Source organism: Diabrotica undecimpunctata, chromosome 5 (assembly GCF_040954645.1).
Source record: "Diabrotica undecimpunctata isolate CICGRU chromosome 5, icDiaUnde3, whole genome shotgun sequence".
Taxonomy (NCBI): domain Eukaryota; kingdom Metazoa; phylum Arthropoda; class Insecta; order Coleoptera; family Chrysomelidae; genus Diabrotica; species Diabrotica undecimpunctata.
Genome location: NC_092807.1, coordinates 4,228,194 through 4,250,116, shown reverse-complemented (window position 1 = coordinate 4,250,116; position 21,923 = coordinate 4,228,194). Strand labels below are relative to the sequence as shown.

The window sequence follows — 21,923 nt, the reverse complement described above, 5'->3', positions numbered from 1 at the left end:
TATTATGTTTTTTGTTCAATAAATCAATTTCAATAAAATACTGTTTACACTTATTCTTAAGGTTTCTTCTTCATTACGGAAGCGTGGCTATAACTACAGCAAATTGCTCTCTATCTTGAGCTCTGCTTAGTATCGAATGTGTGTCCATGCCTGTCTAGTCTCTTACATTCTTCAGCCAGGAGCCTTTTTTTCTTCCTGGACCTCTTTTTCCTTCTACTGTCCATTCCATTATGAGTCGTAGAAAGTTATATTTTTCTTCTCTGTAAATATATCCTAGATAACTCGTTTTTCTGTTGTTTACAATATTTAGGAGTTCTCTCTCAGTCCTCATTCTTCTCAGCACGTCGTTATTGGTCACGTGCTCTATTCGCGAAATCTTCAGCATTCTTCGAAAAACACACATTTCAAAGGTTTCTATACGCCTCATACTTGTAATTCCGAGAGTCCATGTTTCCACTCCACTTCCAATAAATGAATGTTTTTACAAATTAATATCGGATATCCAACGATAAGATAGAGTTTATTAGGAATGTTAAATACATTCATTAATGTTTACACTTACATTGATTTATTGCATTTAAATTACTTAACTTTGGTTTATACTTATTTATCCTTGGTTTGTTCTTGATTTTGTAGCTATATGATAGGTGGGTTTAAATTAGTTGTCTTTAAAATAACTAGTTTAAATTGACAGTCCTTGATTTTTCAGTATTTATATTTTAATAACTTTCCTTTGGTTTAATAGTCACACTTGATTTTACTGTCATAGAGTATGTGGGTTTAAATTATTTTTTTTTGTTTAAGTTTAAGATCCTTTAATGTTGCACCCTTCTTTGCACCCGTAGGGTATTTGGGTTTAATAACTTCTCATTTGTTTAATATAAGGCTTAAAATAATTATTGAGAAAATGGTTCCCTTACATGAGGCACAAATCATATCAATCGTAAAGGTGCAAAAATCTAAATTCTATATCAAAATCACCCTCAAGACCCATGACCCCCTCCCCTGACAAAAATTTCTGGATCCGCCACTGTCCGACTATCGACTTTTTGTCCCGACAGGGTGTCTATATCTTCTGGATTTGTAATCATTGTAAATATTAGTAACAGTACATAAAATTCTGCAAATGCATATTATTTTATCGGATTAGTAACCGTGTAAAAATTAGTAATTCCCAGATTTCGATATTTCTTCTATTTTTTAGACTCTTGAATCATAAAGCTTGGTAATAGCCGGATATTCTCAGTGTTTACCCTAAATTTGATTTGGGTTCTTTTATATCTCGTTTGGTTAAAGTAAGATATAAAAAAAAATATCAGATGAAGAACTGTTGAGATTATTAGAAGTAAGCGATGAAGAATTTAATGACTTTCTTGATTCAGACAGTATTTACCAGAATCTAAGAATGAAATTGAAAATAACTTATCTGCAGCACTTATGGAAGATACGGAAGATAATGTATATTATAAAAATAGATGCAAATATTTTTTTTTTTTTTTAATAAAAATATATTTAATTGTAGACTAAGCTGCTCGTTGAAGTTGATGGAAGCGATAAATGGGAAGAACATTTTGATGGTATGAAAATATAAGTTTCCGATAATAATCCAGTTCACTTTTTTCGAATGCTACTTACAGATGAATGTTTGCAGCAAATATGTGATGAGACTAACAGGTATGCCGAGTACGTTTTCTTGTTAAATGCAGCGGCGACACATTCTAGAATTTTCGATTGGAAAATATTGACTCCTGAAGAACTGCTAGTCTTTTTAGGATTGGTTTTACATATGGGTCACATTTCATTGCCTAAGATTGAGGATTATTGAAAAAAAAAGATACTCTTTTTGCTAATGCAATTTTTTCCATTTTTATGGACCGGAACAGATTTATGGTCATACTGCGTTGTTTGCATTTTACTAAAAATCCAGAAGAGGGAGAACATGTACCTGAAGACAGAATATATAAAATTAGATCGATGATAATCTTTTTTAATAAGAAAATGGAAGAAAATGAAAAAGACAGTCAAGATTTGACGAAACTATTTTACTCGAAACTATTTTACGGATTTAAAATGGAAGAAGTTTATTATCCTGATCGTAATTTGAGCTGAGATGAGTCAATGGTATTACACAGATGACGACTTAATTTTAGACAATACTTAAAAAACAAAAAGCATAAATATGGAATCAAGATGTATATGTTGACCGAACCAAATGGTCCAATTTTAAAATTTTTAGTTTATTCTGGAATGTTTGACGATTCAGGTGGAAAGGGACATGCCAATAAAGTGGTTTTGCACCTTTTAGAAGGGAAACTAAATATAGGCTATTGCGTTTACATGGACAATTTTTACAACAGCTTTGATTTAGCCAAAAATTTGCTTAAATGTTCAACTTACTGCATAGGAACTCTTCGAATTGACCGTAGAAATAATCCTGCAACAATTGCCCGTTGCCGAAAAGGGGTATTAGTTGGCAAATAAAAGAATAAGAGAGACGTTTACTATATAACAACAGAATGTCAAAACACCTTACAACAAGTTAACAACAAGAAGAGGTCAGCAGGTAATGAAACCAGAGCCTATTATAAGATATAATAAAAATATGTCTGGTATTGACCGACAAGACCAGATGTTTGCCTATTATCCGTGTCAACGAAAAACGAATGGCCAACAAAAATGCTTATACATATTATGCAGATGATGGTTATAAGTGCCCACATACTATACAACAAGTATTCTGGAAAAAAGATTGGTCTTTACGAATTTCGTTTAGAACTCGTTAGATCACTTTTAAAAATTAATATTTCTGAAACCAAACATGTTACAAAAGATCACCTAGTAACAAAATGAGAGGTAAACGATCTAAAGGGAAAAGTTATGAGAAAACGCTGTAAAACTTGCAGCGAACGAAATATCCATAAAAATACAATTTACGAATGCAAAACCTGTCCCAATACCCCTGGATTTTGTCTGGATTGCTGTCAAATATCCCACATTTAAACCTTAGTATTGTTTTATATATCTATATTTTATATTATTTTGTATTTCTTGTTTTATTTTGTATTAGTAAATAAATGTACTTCATCTGTATATAAATACTAGAGCCGAGCGCCAGTGACGCTCTGACGCGTTTACCACCAACCCTTATTGTGTATATGTGCATTTAGTTTAAAAATATTTACTTTATTAGAACTTTTCCAAAAACTAATAAATACACGATATATCAAAAACAGTAAGCGGCTCTTGGTGAAAACCTACCCAGAATAGATCGGCAGTTAACGTGTTAAAGGTCTAGGCCAAAAAATTTAATAAGTAGACGTTATTATATATATATATATATATATATATATATATATATATATATATATATATATATATATTATTGTGATATTTAAAGTCTTGGTGCAAGCAATAATTAGCTAATTAATTTTTTTTATTAATTAAAATTATTTAAATGATATGATTATGACTCTATCACAATTTTTAATTCTTTTATCTCAGGGTTAAATTCGTGCTTCAATATCTATGCTATTACATGTGAAAGGTAAGGTCCAGAGAATACCGGAATAATAAAAAAAACACATATGATCTAACACTATATATTGAAATAAACATAATGAAATAATTCACACTCAAAAGTTTTCAATAAACAAATCTCATATAAGGATTCTCATAATTTTGTTCTCCGTACGTGAACAATCAAAATTAATGGTACAAACAATATTAATTGAAATCTCAAAATCCCAAACTATTCTAACTCTCCTAATCAAAATATTTATATCCTTTCTAAATTACGTGTAAAAATTGTGTTATCAATAAAAGAAAAAACTGCAGAAAACAAAAATATCTCTCTCTGATGATGAGTGGTCCAAATCCTTGTTCCTTGTAGACTGTATTATCTCCTCTCAACCGCTCCCTATGTAATCAGCAATCTTACACAGATTGTTGCAAGTATATCGTCCTTAATGATCTCCTTCAAAAGCACAAATCATTCAAATTATGATAGCCTTTCTCCTCTCGATAAACTGAATCTCTCGTTGGCCCGAGTGAAAAATGACTCTTGGAATATCTTCTCTTTACGATAAACTGAATCTCTCGTTGGCCTGAACAGTGACTCTTGGAATATAAGTAGAGAAATATGACTTACAATATTTTGGCTGCTTCAGCTTCTGTCAGATACACTAACTCCACAAAAACTCACTAACATTCAACACTACTGCTTGCTACATTTCAGGAACCGCCAGAGAACAATCACTGTTCTTCTTACAGACTTGGAAACCAACTGATTATATCTTTTCTCTCTCCTCAATCTCGCTAAACTTTTTCCTACATACTTATCCCACCTTTTTCAATCTCCGCCAATCAAAACTCGTCACAATTCCCCCATTTTTTCATTTCGATAACAAACAAATTTTACCTATAATTATAAAATTTCCTAAAACTTATTTACAAATAATATTTTCTATAATTCTTAAAAACTAACAAAAACCTCTTTCTAAAATCTCTTCTATTTGTCTCTAATCACTGCATTAATGTATTTTGGAAAACCCCGTTCAATTGTCTTTTTGTTTTCACTTAAAATTATGCGGGTCACTCAAGTATAACAAAGAAATAATTTATGCAAAGCTTACATTTTGTTTAGTACAGGTAATTCAAGAAATTAATAACTCTCCTTCTTCGAAATGTTTGTTGGATATTATCCTACTTATCTGAATTATTTTAATGTTATTGAATTTTGAAATATTTTTAAACAAACCAATATTTTTCTCGATTTTACATATCATAACAATATATATATTTATATATATATATATATATATATATATATATATATATATATATATATATATATAACTACCTTCACCTAAATTTTTATGCAATTTGAGATTGTCAGGAAAAAGTACTATCAGTTTAAAAATGATAAATGCGATTTTCGAAAAACTGAATATTTTTAAACAACTATGTCTTTGAATCTGCTAAACGGAGTTTAATTTAACAATGCTCAATTGAAAGGTATTTAAAAATCCTTTAATTTACCTGTTTCTACATTTTTTTCCTCATTTGGTTAAATTTTGACAATTAATTGAAAATCATAAAATTTTGTAATTTTTTTTTCGTTCTTTTTGACCAATAAAATAAAACATCTTTTGCGATTTTTTAAAATTATTTTGTCAAAAAGTTGACATTATAACAAATTAAATGAGACCTTAAGAGTTAAAATCGGTCTAATGGGCTCAGAGATACAGCTCTTCAATTATAAGGAAAAAGGGCTATTTTTGAGCCTTTTGAGGGCATACAGAAATAAAAATCATAAACAGTATCGAAGTTCTAACAACTGGCAGTTCATTTAAACTAAAAACAAACGTTACAGTATAATAAATATTTACAGAAAATTGTAAAGCAATCGCAAATAAGACTTGCAATGATTCTGCTACACAAAATATTCACAATTCAACACCGATTTGTCACAAAAACTGCTCACCTGCACTAATTAACTACCCAGCACTCTCACTTATGTAAACCTGATAGCTACAGCTAACCTAAGTTAAAGATTTATGACAACTCTAACCCTAATTAGTGATCTTGACATTGTATTTTCTTTGTTCCGTTATTATTCAATTATTCGGAAAGATTTTAGAATGAATAACACTCATTTACATGTAAGAATGTTTCTTTGTTACATTTTATAGAGAGATACTCACAATCGAAGATTCAAATCCAGTGAATCATAAAGAAAAATTATGCAAACTCACCAAAAACAACAGAAACGCTATTTCCGACAACGTTCAGATTCACGGTTTCAGCTGTTCGTGTTTTTGTTTGGGAATCGACTAGTTTGCTAGGGAAAATCAAGCTAAGGGGAAAACGGAGCAGCTGTAGGAGGAAAGGAAAATCGATAGCGGCGACCAGCCGCGACCTGCTTCTCTGTCTCATTCATTCATCCTTACTCCCCCTTCATGGGAATTTACCCTTTCATAAAGTTGCTTTTGTAGAGTGGTTGGTGTTTGCAGTCGAGGGTGTTCGAGGATTTGCACCTGTTCGTTTAATTGAGTGGTTTAAATCAAGTTAAAATATAAAATACTGCTAGCAATCATTCCTGCCATCTAGAAATGCACTTGGATTTGTTTAAACGTTAAGATTTTTGAAAAATAAACAAAAACAATGAAAAAATAGTTTTGAAAATATTTCTTTTTAATTAAGAATCACCATCATCATGGCCAGGCATGTTACGGGAATTATCTTCTTTCCTATTTTGAACTACTTGGGTCTATATACATGTCTACAATTGCAGAGAATATAATTACATCTCTTGCCACTATTAATGTCGATGTCCTCTTCAATTATAGAAATTACCCTTCTCAGAGCAAGTCCTTTTTTTCGTCCCGTTGTGGAAGAAGAGGTCTATCAAATAATAAAGTCTCTTAGTAATTCTAATTGTAGGGACGTTCACGAAATCAATATCATAATTTTAAAAGAAACTGACCAAATAGTTTTAACACCTTTCACTCATTTTATTAATTTAATTCTATCAACTGGAGTATTTCCAGAAGTACTAAAATACTCAAAACTACTACCTATTTACAAAAAAGGTGATTCCTCAAAAACTGACAATTACAGACCCACAAGCATTGTTTCTACTTTTGGGAAAGTGATTGAAAAGGATATCAAACAACAATTTTATTCATATTTTGAGTCAAATAATTACTTTAGCAACTCACAAAAGGATTCAGAAGTGCTCGTTCTACTTCGAATGCGGTATTTAATGTTGTGAGCGAGGTGATGGAGGGGCTTGAACGCGGCAATCGCATAGCAATTTCTTTTTGCGACTTGTCGAAGACTTTTGATTGCGTTTCACACGACATTTTGCTGCACAAATTAAATTACTATGGAATAAGGAGTATCCCTCTTAAGATTATAACTTCTTATCTATGTGGCAGACCCCAGGCGGTAGTGTCTAAAGGTCATCTCTCCGATTTTCTATCCGTAAAACATTGAGTCCCACATGGTTCGGTCTTAGGACCACTTTTGTTTATTATTTATGTCAACGGTTTGCCTAAATTTATATCTCCGTACAAATCCGTACAATTCGCAAATGATATGACATACGTTATATCAGGAAAAAGTAATGATGATTTAAAAATGTCTGATGATGAAGTTTCTACTAAATCAAGCACATGGTTTGCTGCAAACAAACTAAAACTTAACTAAATTTGGTTATATCTGCAAGTAATTTACATAACGATCCAGATAACAAAGAGGCTCTTAAACTATTGGGAATAACCATAGACAATCGACTGAACTGGTCTGCTCATATCTCACAACTAAACAAAAAGCTATCAATGTCATTATTTGTTATTATTTGTCATCAGCTATGTCATTATTTATTATTCGCCAACAAGGGTTGTCAACTTTGAAACATTAAAAATGACATATTTTCTTTATTCCACTCTCACCTAAACTATGGATTAATCAGATGGGGAAATTCAACAAATGCACTTAAAATTTTTAGAATGCAAAAGAAAGCTATCAGGATTTTAGCAGGGGTTAGTTATCTAACACTTCCGACCTTTCTTTATCAAATTCAAAATTATGGCGCTACCTACTTTGTTGATATTTCAAGTTCTGATTGATATTCACAGAAAACGTGTCCATTTAATAAAGCAGTCCGATGTTCACGTTCACAATACGCGAAACTGTCACTATTTACGAACAAATAGCTGTAGATTACGGCTTTCAGATAAAAATTGCCCTTATAACTATTACAATATTTTACCGTTCCATATTATATAATAGCTGCAATGAAAGCCAACACATAGATGGGGTGTGATTTATTGTAAACCGAAGAACAAAAGGCCTTATTATTAACTTTAAACCCTACAGTCAAAGAATGTGCTATTTGCTCTTGAAAGGGAAATTCTTTAATTACAGTTTGATCAATGCACATGTCGCAACTGATGACAATCAGTTCTTCATGAAATAAAAGAACAGTTCTTCAAAGACCTAGGCAAGCCTACAGGAGATGTCCCAGAAATGACATTAAGATTGTATTAGGTGACATGAATGCTAGAATAGGAGGATCGCGAGTTTTCATGCCCACGATACTGTCACTATTTACGAACAAATAGCTACACGATAGAAAAGCATAGCCTACACATCAGGATGGAAGATGGAAGAACAACGAGTCAGATTGATCACGTCTTAATAGATTCAAGGGTTCAAGGCATGGAACAGACGTAATAAACTGCAGAAGTTATAGAGGCGTAAACATAGACTCAGATCATTGTCTAGTGATCTCAACATTGACGGCTAGAATTTCAATCACCAGTAAAGAAAATAAAATGGATACAAAAAATGGAATGCACAAAAGCTGAGATGCGACAATTGCAGAACGGTACTCGGAAATCATCACCAACAGGATAAGGAATCAAAATGTAAATGAAGAAGGCCAGACAGATATAGACTCCTACTGGACCATAAGAAAGGAAGACATTGAAGCAGTATATGAAAGTATATGAAAATAAGCACGCAACCACAAATCCTACGACCACTTGTTATAGAAAACGACGTCATCGAAGCAGTGAACGAATTTGTATACCTGGGAGTGCTCCTAACACAGAAAAAGAATTTGCACGGCCAACAGATGCTATTTTGGGCTCAATTTCCTCCTCCACAATTATATCGAGAAATACACAAATAAAACTCTACAAAACAATAATACGCCCAGTCCTAACATATGGTTCAGAAACCTGTACTTTAACAAAAAGCAATGAAAACATGTTAGGATGTTTCGAAAGAAAATAACTTTCCTTTGGTTTAATAGTTTTGTACACTTGATTTTACTGTCATAGAGTATATAATAATAATAATAATAATGTTTTTTAAATTTTCTTATACATTTTATAAAAAAGAACAATAATTTAAGTATGTTATTTACACATCGAAAAATAAACATCTGGTACTACCCGTTAAAACCAAAAGTGGTCGAGCACGGGCGTCGTGTGTGCATTGTGTATTTGATACATTAACAATCCAATAATTACATATAAATAATTCTAATTATACAATAATTCTGTACCTATTTCAGTTATTTCAGTTTGTATAACGCATTTTTATGTTTTGATGATGCATATTATACTTATTTTGATTTTATAACTTTCAGGTAATCAAAAACTATTACTAAACAGTTGTTACTATTACTATGGATGAACTATTATTTGCTTGCTTAATCCATTAAATTTTGTATATAGCTGCGATCCAAATTGAGAATGTAGTTTTTAAATATTGATTTTATCATTATCAGTGAGTTGAGAGTAGTTAGGTATAATTTATATTTACCAGGTAAGGCATTGAATATTCTTGGAGCTTGATAAAGGAGGTATCTTTGACCTAATCTTTTTTTGCTACTTCCAGTTTTAACATGTTTATTTGTTTTATTGCGGCTTTCATTCGAAAGAAAAGTACTAAGGCGAATCTATGGAGCAGTGAATGACAATGAAGTGTGGAGAAGACGATATAACTTCGAACTTTATAGAATCAGGAACCTGATATCGTAAAACATATTAAGATAGGACGTCTGAGATGGATAGGGCACGTAATGCGGATGGAACAAAATGATCCAGATAGAAAAACGGGCCTTGATAGACCCACTGGTCAGAGAAGAAGAGGAAGACCCAGAACAAGGTTCCTTGATAACATCGATGAAGACATGAGAAATATGGGAATACGTGCTTGGCGGAGAAAGGCGATAGATATGGACGACTGAAAAATATATGACTCATTGCAGAACATCCACTGAACTGCTTACCGTGACTTTGGCATACCTAAATATTTTTCTGTTTAATATGTGTAAAAATAAATACACTCTAAACTCTCCAAAATCAGCAGAATGCCGTAGGATCTGGTTAGCCACATTAAAAGGGGAAGTCATAAAAAAAACCACCAGTAACATACCATTGAGGATACATAATAAACAACATATAAAATCAGAGTTTGGTGGTAATATTGACAGTAAAATAAATTCTAAGGCCAAATACTTACCATGTCAGGATAGTATAATCAGAGTTTTTTCGTCATGATTTACTACGGTATCACTAACAGGAGAATTTTATTGTCATCATTGCATGTTGTCACAAATCACACGCTATGATTTTTCTGACGGATATTCTTAAGTTTGATTTCATATAATCGAATGAACTATCTTACAATAAAGTCGTCCCAGGAACGCAACTCAACAATATTGGCAATATCACTTCCAAGTCGTCTACTTTAAAATAGCCGTAAAGGGGAAAACACTCACACAAGTAGAGTCGACAATGGAAGAGGCTTTAAACATGATGTCAACTTACTACAAACAAAACTCATTAAAGCCTGTAACATTTTTTATATAATTAAAATATTAATTATTTTTATTCCTTTTACCCCCGTGATGATACGCTCATGTTCGGTTTACCGTCTTCAAATTTTATTGAATGCCCGGAATTTCCCTGCGTCCGAAAGGTTTTTAATCCTTTCCGTCTTAATCCGGAGTATGAAAGAAACTAATGCCTTTCGGTGAAGGCGGGTCTTTTATGATAGATTTGTAAATATTCCGAAGGCTCGTATAGTAATTTTTCTGTAAAGACCCAATCTCGGGAAAAACCTAATCTAGGAGATTTGATGTTTCATCACGTTTGTAGGTAGAAGTATACCGTTATGTTCAATGTTAATTAGAACTTTTTACCTTCTCAGAAATACATACAGCTGGCCTATCATTTTTGGGGGGAAGATACCCTCACCTTTTCTTGGGTAGCTTGGTAAAATTTTAGAGGAACCAAGTCACTTCTCGGTGGGCACTCATAGAGAAAACAACTTCTCGGTGGGCACTCGTAGAGAAAACAACTTATCGGTGGGCATCCGTCGAGTTAAGACGCTTAGTTCACATTATCGTATCTGCTACCTTACCGTCTCTGTGCATTTTCTTTATAAGTGTGTATACACTTGCTTATTAGAGTTTTTTTATATTACACTATATTAGTTTAAGTATAGTTGTAAAGCACCTTTAAGGGTAATTAAATTCAGTGCTTAATACCAGTACAGTATTAACTTCAGTGAATTAAAGCAGCAGTCTTCAGGAATTACTGTAAGTGACATAATTTTAATATCTCCACATATCTGGACAAGTAACATGGTATAGCATCATATCAACTTCCATTATCTGGACGTATCCAACGATCATACATGTCATCAAATGTAGTTGAGAGTAGCTACTGAGTTTTGCAGTCAATTAAAGAACATTCTATTCTCTTTTTTTTGTTACGAACCAAATAATCGACTTAACCAAGTGCGGTTTGGTTAAATTTTTATGTTTTCACTTCAGTAACTTTTTTGTATTTTTGTAAATTTAAATTTTATTAATTTTTGTTATCTTTGGTGTGTGTTATAATTTTTTATTCATTTATTTGCTGTAATATCTCGAGATACGCCAAAACTTTATTTGTGCATGATTGTGTTATACTTATATCTTTGTAAAGATATTTTCTAATTATATTTCTGCCTATTTTTATATGTATACCACCATTTTATAGTTGTTGGTGTATTTTTATTACTTGTGTTGCATTCAGCAGCGTCATAATTTTGTTGTTGTTTAATATATTGTTATTGTTTCATGTGTGTATTTTATTTGTCGACTCCTAACAAAGTTCCCTGATATATTTGCTTTTTACCTTTAAATATAACTATACCTTTGACCAGTAGAAAGATCAGGCTGATTCAAGTGTTGTAGGTGAGTAAGTATAATACCTAATATCTTTATTATTTGTTTATGTAGAGTGTTAACCAAATTTATTTAATAATTAACAGTTGATATCTTTTCTTGGGTTTGATCTCTGAACCTAAATATCTTTCCTTATCTCTTTTCTTTTCTAAGGTTTCTTAATTTTCTCCTGAAACCCCAAAAAATTAAGTGGCGCCCTGTTCCCTATCTTATCTTATCTTTGGTAATTTTACCCATCTGTCTTTTTGTTTATTTCTGTATCTTTTCCAATATCTCTTATCGTATATTTACTTATTTCGTCCGTTGGACCCATTCCTGGTTCCAAAAGCTAGTTTCGAACCCACGACTCGCTCTCCACCAACCATCTGGCTGCCGTCCGCAGTGTCTCCATTGGTGACCTTTCTAGCACCATCCAAAAAAGGTTTCCGAGGTTACAAGCCAAACCCTACTAAAACCCAAGTATGTGCATTCCATCTCAACAACCAACTGGCGCATGGAAAGCTGAATGTTTCTTGGGAGGGACAACGCTTGAAACATACTGATAGGCCCAAATATCTTGGAGTAGTACTGAGTAGTACTAGACCGGTCACTAACGTATAAATTCCACTGTCAGAGCACAAGACAAAAGGTTTCTACGAGAAACAACCTTCTCCGGAAACTTGTAGGGAGCAAGTGGGGTGCAAACCCCCACGTCTTGAAGACAACAGCTGAAGCCTTATGTTTCTCAACAGGGGAATATGCTTGTCCCGTCTGGGGTAGATCTAGACACGCCCAACAAGTCACCACGGCGTTAAATGAAACATGCAGAATAATTACCGGTTGTATGAAGCCCACCCCCTACCCCTACTGTACCGGGTAGCTGGATTCTCATCACCAGATGACCGTAGATGCGCCTCACAATATGTGGAGAAGTTCAGGCAAACTTTCGATGAAAGGCACCAATTATACGGGTTTGACGAACCGCCAGGAATCAGCCGACTTAAATCAAGGAAAAGATTTATGAGAAATGTCAGCGTCGAACCACCCGAACTGTTCCCCCTACATCCAGAACGACCTAATGGAATGAACCTGGACTGGAGAACCTGGCGGATACTGAATCGCATACGCACAGATGTTGCCCCTGTAAAACAGAACCTCATTAAATGGGGCATCAAGACAGACAGCGACGCACTTTGTGAATGTGGGGAAATACAGAACGTGGAGCACTTGAGAGTATGCAGACTTTGCCCATCACAGTGCACCCTCGATGATTGATGGCTCGCAAATACAAAGGGTGTAGACGTAGCCCGATATTGGGCAGAAAAACTGTAGTCGGATCCAGACACGAAAAATTGAAGTAAGTACTTTAAAATGTATAATATATGTCTGAATTGTCAATATGAATGAGTCAGATAAAATTAAATTATTAGAAGAATTTTTCACCAAGTAACACAAACAAAAAAATTTGTTTAATTTGTTAATATTTTGTATTTTGAGAAACTTTAAATTTCTGTCAAATAAACTTATTTTAAAGTAAAATTGTGGCTTATTTCCAATAAAAATAGTAAACTGCATTAAGTACTGTAGGTACGTTATATAAATGTCTATTATAAAACATTCGAAAAATGTAATTGATTTTATTTTTCTAAGAAAGTTAAGACACTAAAATGGTCATCACTCTGGTCAATTTATCGGATCGTATTATGATACATATTGCATAGTTACTGTTTTATAAAAAGATCTATTTTTGATAAATCTCCTGAACCTTGTTAATATTTTCTAACCGCTCATAAAAGGATTTAGGTTCGTTTGGTTTGGGTGTGTGCTTTTTCATTTTACGCACGTCTCGTGGATTCGAATTCCGTGTTATTGTATACAGTGACCTTGCTCCAGGCATATAGGGTGTGTTTTTGTTGAAAAAAAGAGTTGTGTAGCGCACATAGAGATTTTAATGAAATTTAAAAGAGATGGTAGGAAAGCAGGAAAAGACAAACGAATAAGTATCCATTTTTTGCATCCATTGCATCATGGTTTTTAGTCAGTTCAAAAGCCATACAATTAAATAATTCAAAATGAATAATAATAATCTATCAAAATCGAAAGTGTAGAGCTTCGTCTTCTCTTGATGCTACAATACTTTTTTTGGTGAATTTTGACCTGTTTAATGTTTTTCCATTCTGTCCCGTCAGCTGATTTACTTCTTCATTGTCTCATTTTGATGAATTTAGGGTGCTTCTCTAATTAATCCATCCGTGTTCTTCCGACAACTAGATCTTCATCTCCAAACCCAGAACATATAGAGAAACGCATTGCCGGCTCTCCAAACCCCTCGTAGAAAAAGTTCATAAAAGAGAAGTACAATATCAGTCCAAAAAGTAATTACTATTCCGAAGTGGATATTGAAACGTCAATAAACTTATTTTGACCTTCAATTGTGGCTTATTCCCATTAAAATATTATTACTTTAAAATGCCACAAGAAAATAGCTTCAGAACAGTCCAAAAAGATTAAAACTGCACGTCAGCAAAGCCTGCCAATCACGAGGCAAATAGGAACCGGGAAATTAGTTTGGTTAGTATAATTCCACTTCCAGTACCTTTACGTGAAGTTGTAAGGCCGCCTTGGCACAGTTCTATAGTCAACAGTGAATACAATAATATTCTACTTAAACGTTCTGACTCCTTACAATAACCTGTGTAATACCAGCATCAAAAAAACAGACAGGTAGGTAGTGGTATCACACAGTGATACCACTACCCAAAGGTTAAGGAGAGCGCGGTAGTGTGGAGTTATCAACTACAGTACATTCAACTAACTTACACCTCTAAACGATTAATGGAATTCGCAGAAAACCTTTCGTTGTAGTATAAGGCACAGTAAACTGCACTGGAGGTCTCCATAATCTTTTTAATTACTTACTTTGTTTAGAATAGTTTTGCCTGTATTATCAGTTGGAGTTAATTTGTATAAAATGGGGAGCAAAAATTCAAATGGAATTTTAAATATTATTGTTTATTTGGCTAATAATGAATGTATAAATTTAATAGTTAACCTGTTGTACAATTGTATTGTAAATAGCATTATAATAGTGTACTTACTGATTATTTAAATTTATAAATCATCATCTCTCTCTCTCTCCAATGGCGCTACAGCCCAAATCGGGCCTTGGCCTCCTCCAAACTATGCCTCCAACCTTGTCGGTCCAGCGTCGATCTTCTCCAGGTTCTCACGTCTAGCAAATTTTGCACGTCCGCTGCCACTTCATCCTGCCATCTTTTCCGTGGCCTTACTTTTGGTCTTGCGCCCTGCATTTTACTATCTAGGGCTTTTTTTGGCAATCTTTCTGTCTCCATTCTTACTACATGACCAGCCCAGCGAAGTCTCTGGATATCCATAGAGATACTTGGATCTCCATATTCCGTTTTCGTTAATAGGTCCAAATATCTTTCTTAGGACTATAAATCATCATCATCGTCACTAAATTCAATACCGCTATCATTATGTAAATCTATAATCGCTGGATTAATTTCACTAATTTTATTTTCCCGGATCCACCACTCTTCTATTAATTTTTCACATTTATTTACAGTTTTGGCCCATATTTCTGGAGTTGAAGTTTTAAGAGCTTTTTGTCACATTTCCCTAACTGCATCATCACTGTATCCACTGCATCCAACGTGATTATCATAGTACGTTTTACATATACCCCAGATGTGATCGATGGGATTAAACGGGCAGTGATACGGCGGTAACCGTAGTACTTGATGTAAATAACTTGATACAATTTAGCCAACTATATAAACTGTTGGTTTTTCATTACGTTTCGAAATTTCCAGTTACTCTGATTTGAAGGCGTATTCCGGAAAATTGATATTATATCTAACCAATTTTTTATGCTCGGTACGTTCCACGACTGTTTTGGTTATTTCTCCAAAATCTCCGAATGGTAAGGTGCATTATCTAAAACTATAATTGATGGTTCACTCAGTAACAGTTTCTGCTCAAGCCATTTAACAAACATATCTGCATTCATATTTTCATGGTAATCAGCAGATTTTGATTTTAAAGAAAAAAATCAAATCTGCGTTTTCTATAAAGCCTTCTTTCCCTCATGCTGAAGAATGATGTGTCTTTTGCCTTCGCTATCTGTGTGTTTTATTGATTTTATGCTGTCATCTTGCCAAATTCCACCCTTTGCAAATATCCATGTCTCATCTAAGTATATGAATGTTGCATTTTCAGATTTAAGTGTAGTATATTCTCTCAAAAATTTAATTCATTTGTGAACCTCACTACTCCTTTCGCATAAAAGTAACCTATTATTTTCTTTTTTGAATTTAAATCCTAAATCTCTCAAAGCTTTCCAAAGACTATTCCTTTTAATTTCAGAAACTTATTTTTCCGTTTTCTTATTTTGGTCAGAAAAGTATCTAAACTGACATGTTTGATTGTTTTCACGCATTCGATACAAAATATTGCGAATTTCAAATTTTTCTCAGGTAAGTCAATGCTACTAGAATGTTTACAATGTTTAGTTATTTTCTTGTCTTCGTGATACTCAGTCACAGTAAGATCTTCTTGAGAATCTCTGACAGTCTTCATTACAGTTTTTAGTTTACTGCTACGATAAATAATGACGTATCATATGACTCAAAACTGTAAACATATTTATTGCTAATATCTTTTCTGTTCTAGTCATTTCGGCGAGACTTGTTCACCTGCCGGCAGAAACCTCTAGTCCCTTCGCCAAAAGACCAGTCTATGAGTCACCTTGTCGTCTAATGGGTGGAAGGTCATCGACTCATCGCCAGATCCTTCTAGATAACGGCATTTTATATATAAATGGGACATTTTATTTCGAGGAACAGTTAATTTCTGAAGATCGCGCGCCGCGTTTTTAAATTGTAACGCACGTATTATAATAAATTAATTGTAAAATAAATTAGTACAAATAAAGACTTTAAATAAACTTTTAAGTGTTATAAGTGTAGAACCTTTAATAAATAAATAAAAACAATAAATTAGAATTAATAAAAACATAACATTACTTTCACTTATCCCGAGTGCGTTACAAACGCGTTGATTTATACATAATAATGACTTTAAAGGTCCACCATTGTCTGTTTCCATGGTAAAGTATTTATGCACATTTGCAATTAATTCATCAATATCCAACTTACGAATAGGGATGATGGTTACTTGAAACTACACGTTTGAATTACAATATACTGAGTTTAGATCAATATGACAGAAACTTTCTAACTGTTATGTTCGAACAAAGATCCTAAACACATTAAGCAAATTAGCCTAATGATCATTAGGAAACCGATTGTATTTTAATTATGTTTGATAAAAAGTTTGGAAATGGTTGGAAACCGTACATAAACAAATTAAAATGTCCCCACAATTATCTTATTTAGTATAAGTATTTTTATTTAAAAATAAGAAGTTAAATATATTTACCAAAACCCTAACTTTAGCCCGTAATCGCAGACGTCTCAAAAACGGTACTCTAACAGGCATATTTATATTTATGGTCAATCTAACCACCATTATTTAAATTGACAAAATGTTCTAGTTTACTCCGAAGTATTTTTTAACAAAAATTAAAAGTGATATTTTAGTACTTTGTAATTTACTACGAATATAAATTATCCTTAGCAAGGTAGTTTGTTTCAGAAAAAAATTATTAAACAAGTAGGTGAAAGAAATTTACGTTAAACATTATGCAAGAATACTATCTATTAAAAAAATGTAACAAAAAATGCAAAACTATGAACAACTGGTTAATGACACATATATTTATTTTATACCTAAAATTTAGCAAAGTGTTAAACATTATGGAGAAGACCAGTGCAGTTTACCGTGCCTTTTACTACAACGAAAGATTTTCTGCGAATTCCGTTAATCGTTTAGAGATGTAAGGTGGTTGAATGTATTGTAGGCGGCATATTTCACCAGGCGGAAATAATCCCCTCGTATTGTGAAATCAACAATAAAGACGATGAATGGTTCATCACAAAGTATTATTTGGAGACTAAAAGAAGAAAAATTAATTTGTGGTTTCTGCTATTCCTTCTCTTAGTAACACGCATATCTATTTTTAACTGTTCACTTTGCAATACTATGAATACTTTTGGAGGTAAATAAACGTAAATATTTATGCAATCTATTCACGTGGATTTATAACGAGAGGAAATGTTTGCTTTTCTTTCTCATATTATTTATATCTGATGTGGTAATTAGACGTGTGGTATAATTTTATAATTTTAATACGAAACACAAGAGAACACAATAATTATTGTATAAATACGCAATAATTAATAATATTTTTCATTATATTTAGATATAGATACCTAATATTAGGCTTATAAAAAATTAGACAGAACGAGTCTGTTGCGAGTAGCATGCGCCTACAGGACTGTATCTGCGGCGGCCTTGTGGACTATCACGGGTTGTGTTCCTCTGCATGTGTTAGAGCAGTAGAAAAGAAAAGAGACATCTCTATGGGAGAAGAAAGCATTTGACAACAGCTTTAAAAAAAAGAAAGGGAAAGATCAATGGAAAAATGGCAAGAAGAGTGTAACAACAAGGAAGATGTTGCTCAGTGGACAAAGATGCTGATCCCGAGCCTAAGGGACTGGGTAGATTGTCTGTTTTAGGGCGTATCTTCATAGGTTCAGAAAGACAGATGCAGATAAATGCCTATACTGCGAATATTCCGACACTGTTACTCACACAATGCTGGAGTGTAATAGATGTACAGTGGAGAGAAACAGAATGTATAAAGAAATAGGTATGAACCCTGTGACTGTAAGAGATGATCGTAAAGATGACGGGAAATACGGAGGGATGGAATAGTGTTCACAATTACATCCAAGCAGTCATTAAAAAGAAAGAAGAAGAAGAGAAATACCAACCGGGCTAATGACAGAGATAAGATCTAATTACTATTTTAATGGGAATAAGTCGCAATTGAAGGTTAAAATAAGTTTATTGACGTTTGAATTTTTGATCTTTGATCTTGCACTGATAACTTGTTTATACTCCAACAATTAATATAAAAAAGAATAGCGGTTGGTACAGAAGTACATCTAGCCTTCATCGACCTAGAAAAGGCGTATAATACAGTTCCAAGACTTAAATTGTGGCAAGCTTAACAACAACTCGACATTAGTCCATACCTTTTAGGAATAATCACAGAAGTATACAGGGATAACACTACTTACCTAAAAATCGGATATTGACTATCAGAGCCAATAAAAGACACTAAAGGACTAAAACAAGGATGCAGTATGTCACCCTTACTGTTTAATTTATATATTGAGGCAGCCCTCCAAAATTGGAAAAACCACTGCCAGGGAATGGGAATCCCCATAGAAAATGACGTACTGTTCTCCCTAAACTTTGCGGATGACCAAGTCATCCTAGCTCAAGATTCTTATGATCTAGAATTTATGATAAAGTGTCTATAGAGAGAATATTTAAAATGGGGGTTACAAGTCAGCATGAAGAAAACAGAATATTTACTTAATTATCAGTTCAGATGCAAGGTTTGAAGTGTTGATAGATGAGGACGTGGAAATCAAACAAGTGAAAAAATTTAAATATTTAGATCCACTCATTGCTAAGAACGGCTTGGGAGAAACCGAAATTAAACACGAAGTAATCAGGGACGTAAAATTGTAGGATGTCTGAACTCCTTATGGTGGGATCACCACATTTCCAAAAGGAACAAAAAAAGAATAGGGCAAACCATGGTTGAATCAGTTCTTTGTTCTATGGCTCTGAAGTATGGACAATTAATGCAGACCTGAAGAGAAGATTGTTGACAGTTGAAATGGATTATTTGAGAAGAAGTGCTAGAATATCAAGGCAGGAAAGGAAGACTAACGAATCTATAAGAAATAACATGAATGCTACAGAAACGGTCATTGACAGAATAGAAAGAAGAGGTTCAAAATGGTTTGGACATCAATTGAGAATGTCTGACAAACGTTGGCCCGAAAAACTTCACAAATCGAAGCCCCCTGGAAGAAAAAAAAGAGGTAGACCTCGACGCTCTTGAAATGAAGGAATTAGAAGAGCGATGGAATCGACACGTTTGGAGGAGGAGCATGCCTTGCACCGGGAGGATTCCCGGAGGAGAACGGGAATACGGCGATAGCCGTCTTCAAAATGTATTGTATTTACAAGTTCGATTAATGTCAAACGTCAATAACCTTATTTTAACCTTCAATTTTGGCTTATTCCCATTAAAATAGTAATTACTTTAAAATGCCACAAGAAAATAGCTTCAGAACAATAGATAAGATCTAGATAAGAGAAGGGAGTGTTCCAAAAATGTCGTCAGCCTTACAGTGGCCATCCCACTTTCGGAGTACGGTACGGGCGACAGTCAACTGCGCATAAGTAAGAGAGGGTGGTTTTAGTTGGTAGGTAGGATAATAGATACCTGAATCTTTGGAACTGCTATCTTTAGTACTTTAAATTAAACTAAAACCCAAATTGTAGGGACTCAACATGGAGGTAGCATAAAAAAATTTCAAACCTCCCCCCCCCCTAAGACAAATTCTGGGTGCGCCACTGAATAGAGAGGTAACCTAAAATGCATGTATTGGGGAATACTTATTTTAAAAAGCTTTAACACAAAAATCCTAAAAGAATCCCAGACCCAATAAAATTAGGCAATGACACATTCAAAAATTTGTTGAATCTCCAAATACTAGACATCACAAAAGAAGGAAACAATGTTAGATATAATGATATGCTTAGGGGCATTTGGTACATTTACATTTGTGCCAATTGTATAAATTATATAGAAGAAACTCTGAATTTAACGAGAAACAGGAGAATTATGAATTTAGCTAAAAGTTTTAGCCTAAAACAGTGATTGCTGTTCTAGTGAAGATTTATCGCAAAGATCTATTTGCTGAGTGAACTGAATAAATTAAAAGTAAGTATTCTAAACTTTTATCAAAGAATATAGACGCAAACTATATTCTTTGCTTTTATTATAGTGAAATTCAATTATTTTTAATTAAAATTGTGATTTAGTCCCATAAATAATATATTTTGATAGTTCGTCTTTCTCAAAGCTAGCAAATAAAGTTTGATATGAAATGTACTACCCTACATCACCATCCAACTCATACCATACCAGATAACTCTATGCTATGGATATGGAACTTACCGGTAAATTTTCGAAACTTCTCTTGGTCAGGATCAAAGTTCACACTCTTTGTGAGTAAACAAAACTAACCTCTCAACTAACTCATCCAAAACAAAACACCCCCACGTGCGCGTTTGACAGCCGGTATTTCTGAATCTGTTTACTATTACGACCACCGGGTCAATTTTTATGAGCGACACAAATGAACTACCAGACAGCGTTGCCAATATCTTTGAAAATGGGAAACATTTTAATATTTTGTAGAAATACTTTCTTTTGGCAAGCAACAAATGTTTATTGTTACTTATATATTTTTTATTCCGATTTTGTGCAGTATTAGATTTTTATTTCTCCTGCTAATATGCGTCGTTCTAGTATAGTTGTTTTTTAGGGTGTTTACAATTATTAGTTTGTTAGAATAGTTAAAAGGTGGCGCTTTTGTTAATTACCATTATTATTTTCAGACTATTTTGTGGTTGTCGGTCGATTATAATATAAATAGCATTTGCTTCACTGCTGAAATGCTCTAGCGGAAGTCTTGTCGAATCCTGCTTCGGAAAAAAAAAATAAACACACTAATGTAGTAGTTTAAAATTCTAAATGAATCTGTTACTTTACATCTAGGCCATTTATCATCTATAGTCATCATATCTCGTGCCTAGCCTTTCTGTTTACATCAGAGCTATTTTTGTACTATACCACTTTCATTGTTGCTAACAGAAAAAATATATCAAAACATTAACTTTGGATATTTCAGTCCAGCATTAAATATAATCAAATATAAATCACAAATTGTTACATCCAATAAATCACATTTATTAGAACACGATTTAATTTTTCGTCCAACACAGATATTGTTTAAATCCGCTTTTCATCTCGCAAGAAAACTTGCTGCAATATCTTGCATGACTAACTTTCATGCAAATCTATTGAAGGTCTTATGTGCGATTTTACAGCTTGCAATGCAATTTATGTTGAAATTTTTACCCTTAATCTAAGTTATAAACTTTTGTTTTTTTT

The 21,923-nt window shown here is 33.4% G+C and overlaps 1 protein-coding gene across 2 annotated transcripts in view; it reads right to left on the bottom strand.

The window, feature by feature from the left end:
• LOC140441005 (tripartite motif-containing protein 2-like) overlaps positions 1 to 21,064 on the bottom strand; it is a 112,764-nt gene extending 91,700 nt beyond the window's left edge. The window contains exon 1 of one of the 2 annotated variants that reach the window (XM_072531390.1): positions 20,925 to 21,064. The gene's annotated coding sequence lies outside the window, so the exon portion shown is untranslated. Of the gene's footprint in view, positions 1 to 5,753; positions 5,884 to 20,924 lie in introns of those variants that run through there. The other variant, XM_072531391.1, reaches the window with a different exon arrangement.
• Positions 21,065 to 21,923: the final 859 nt, after the last annotated feature.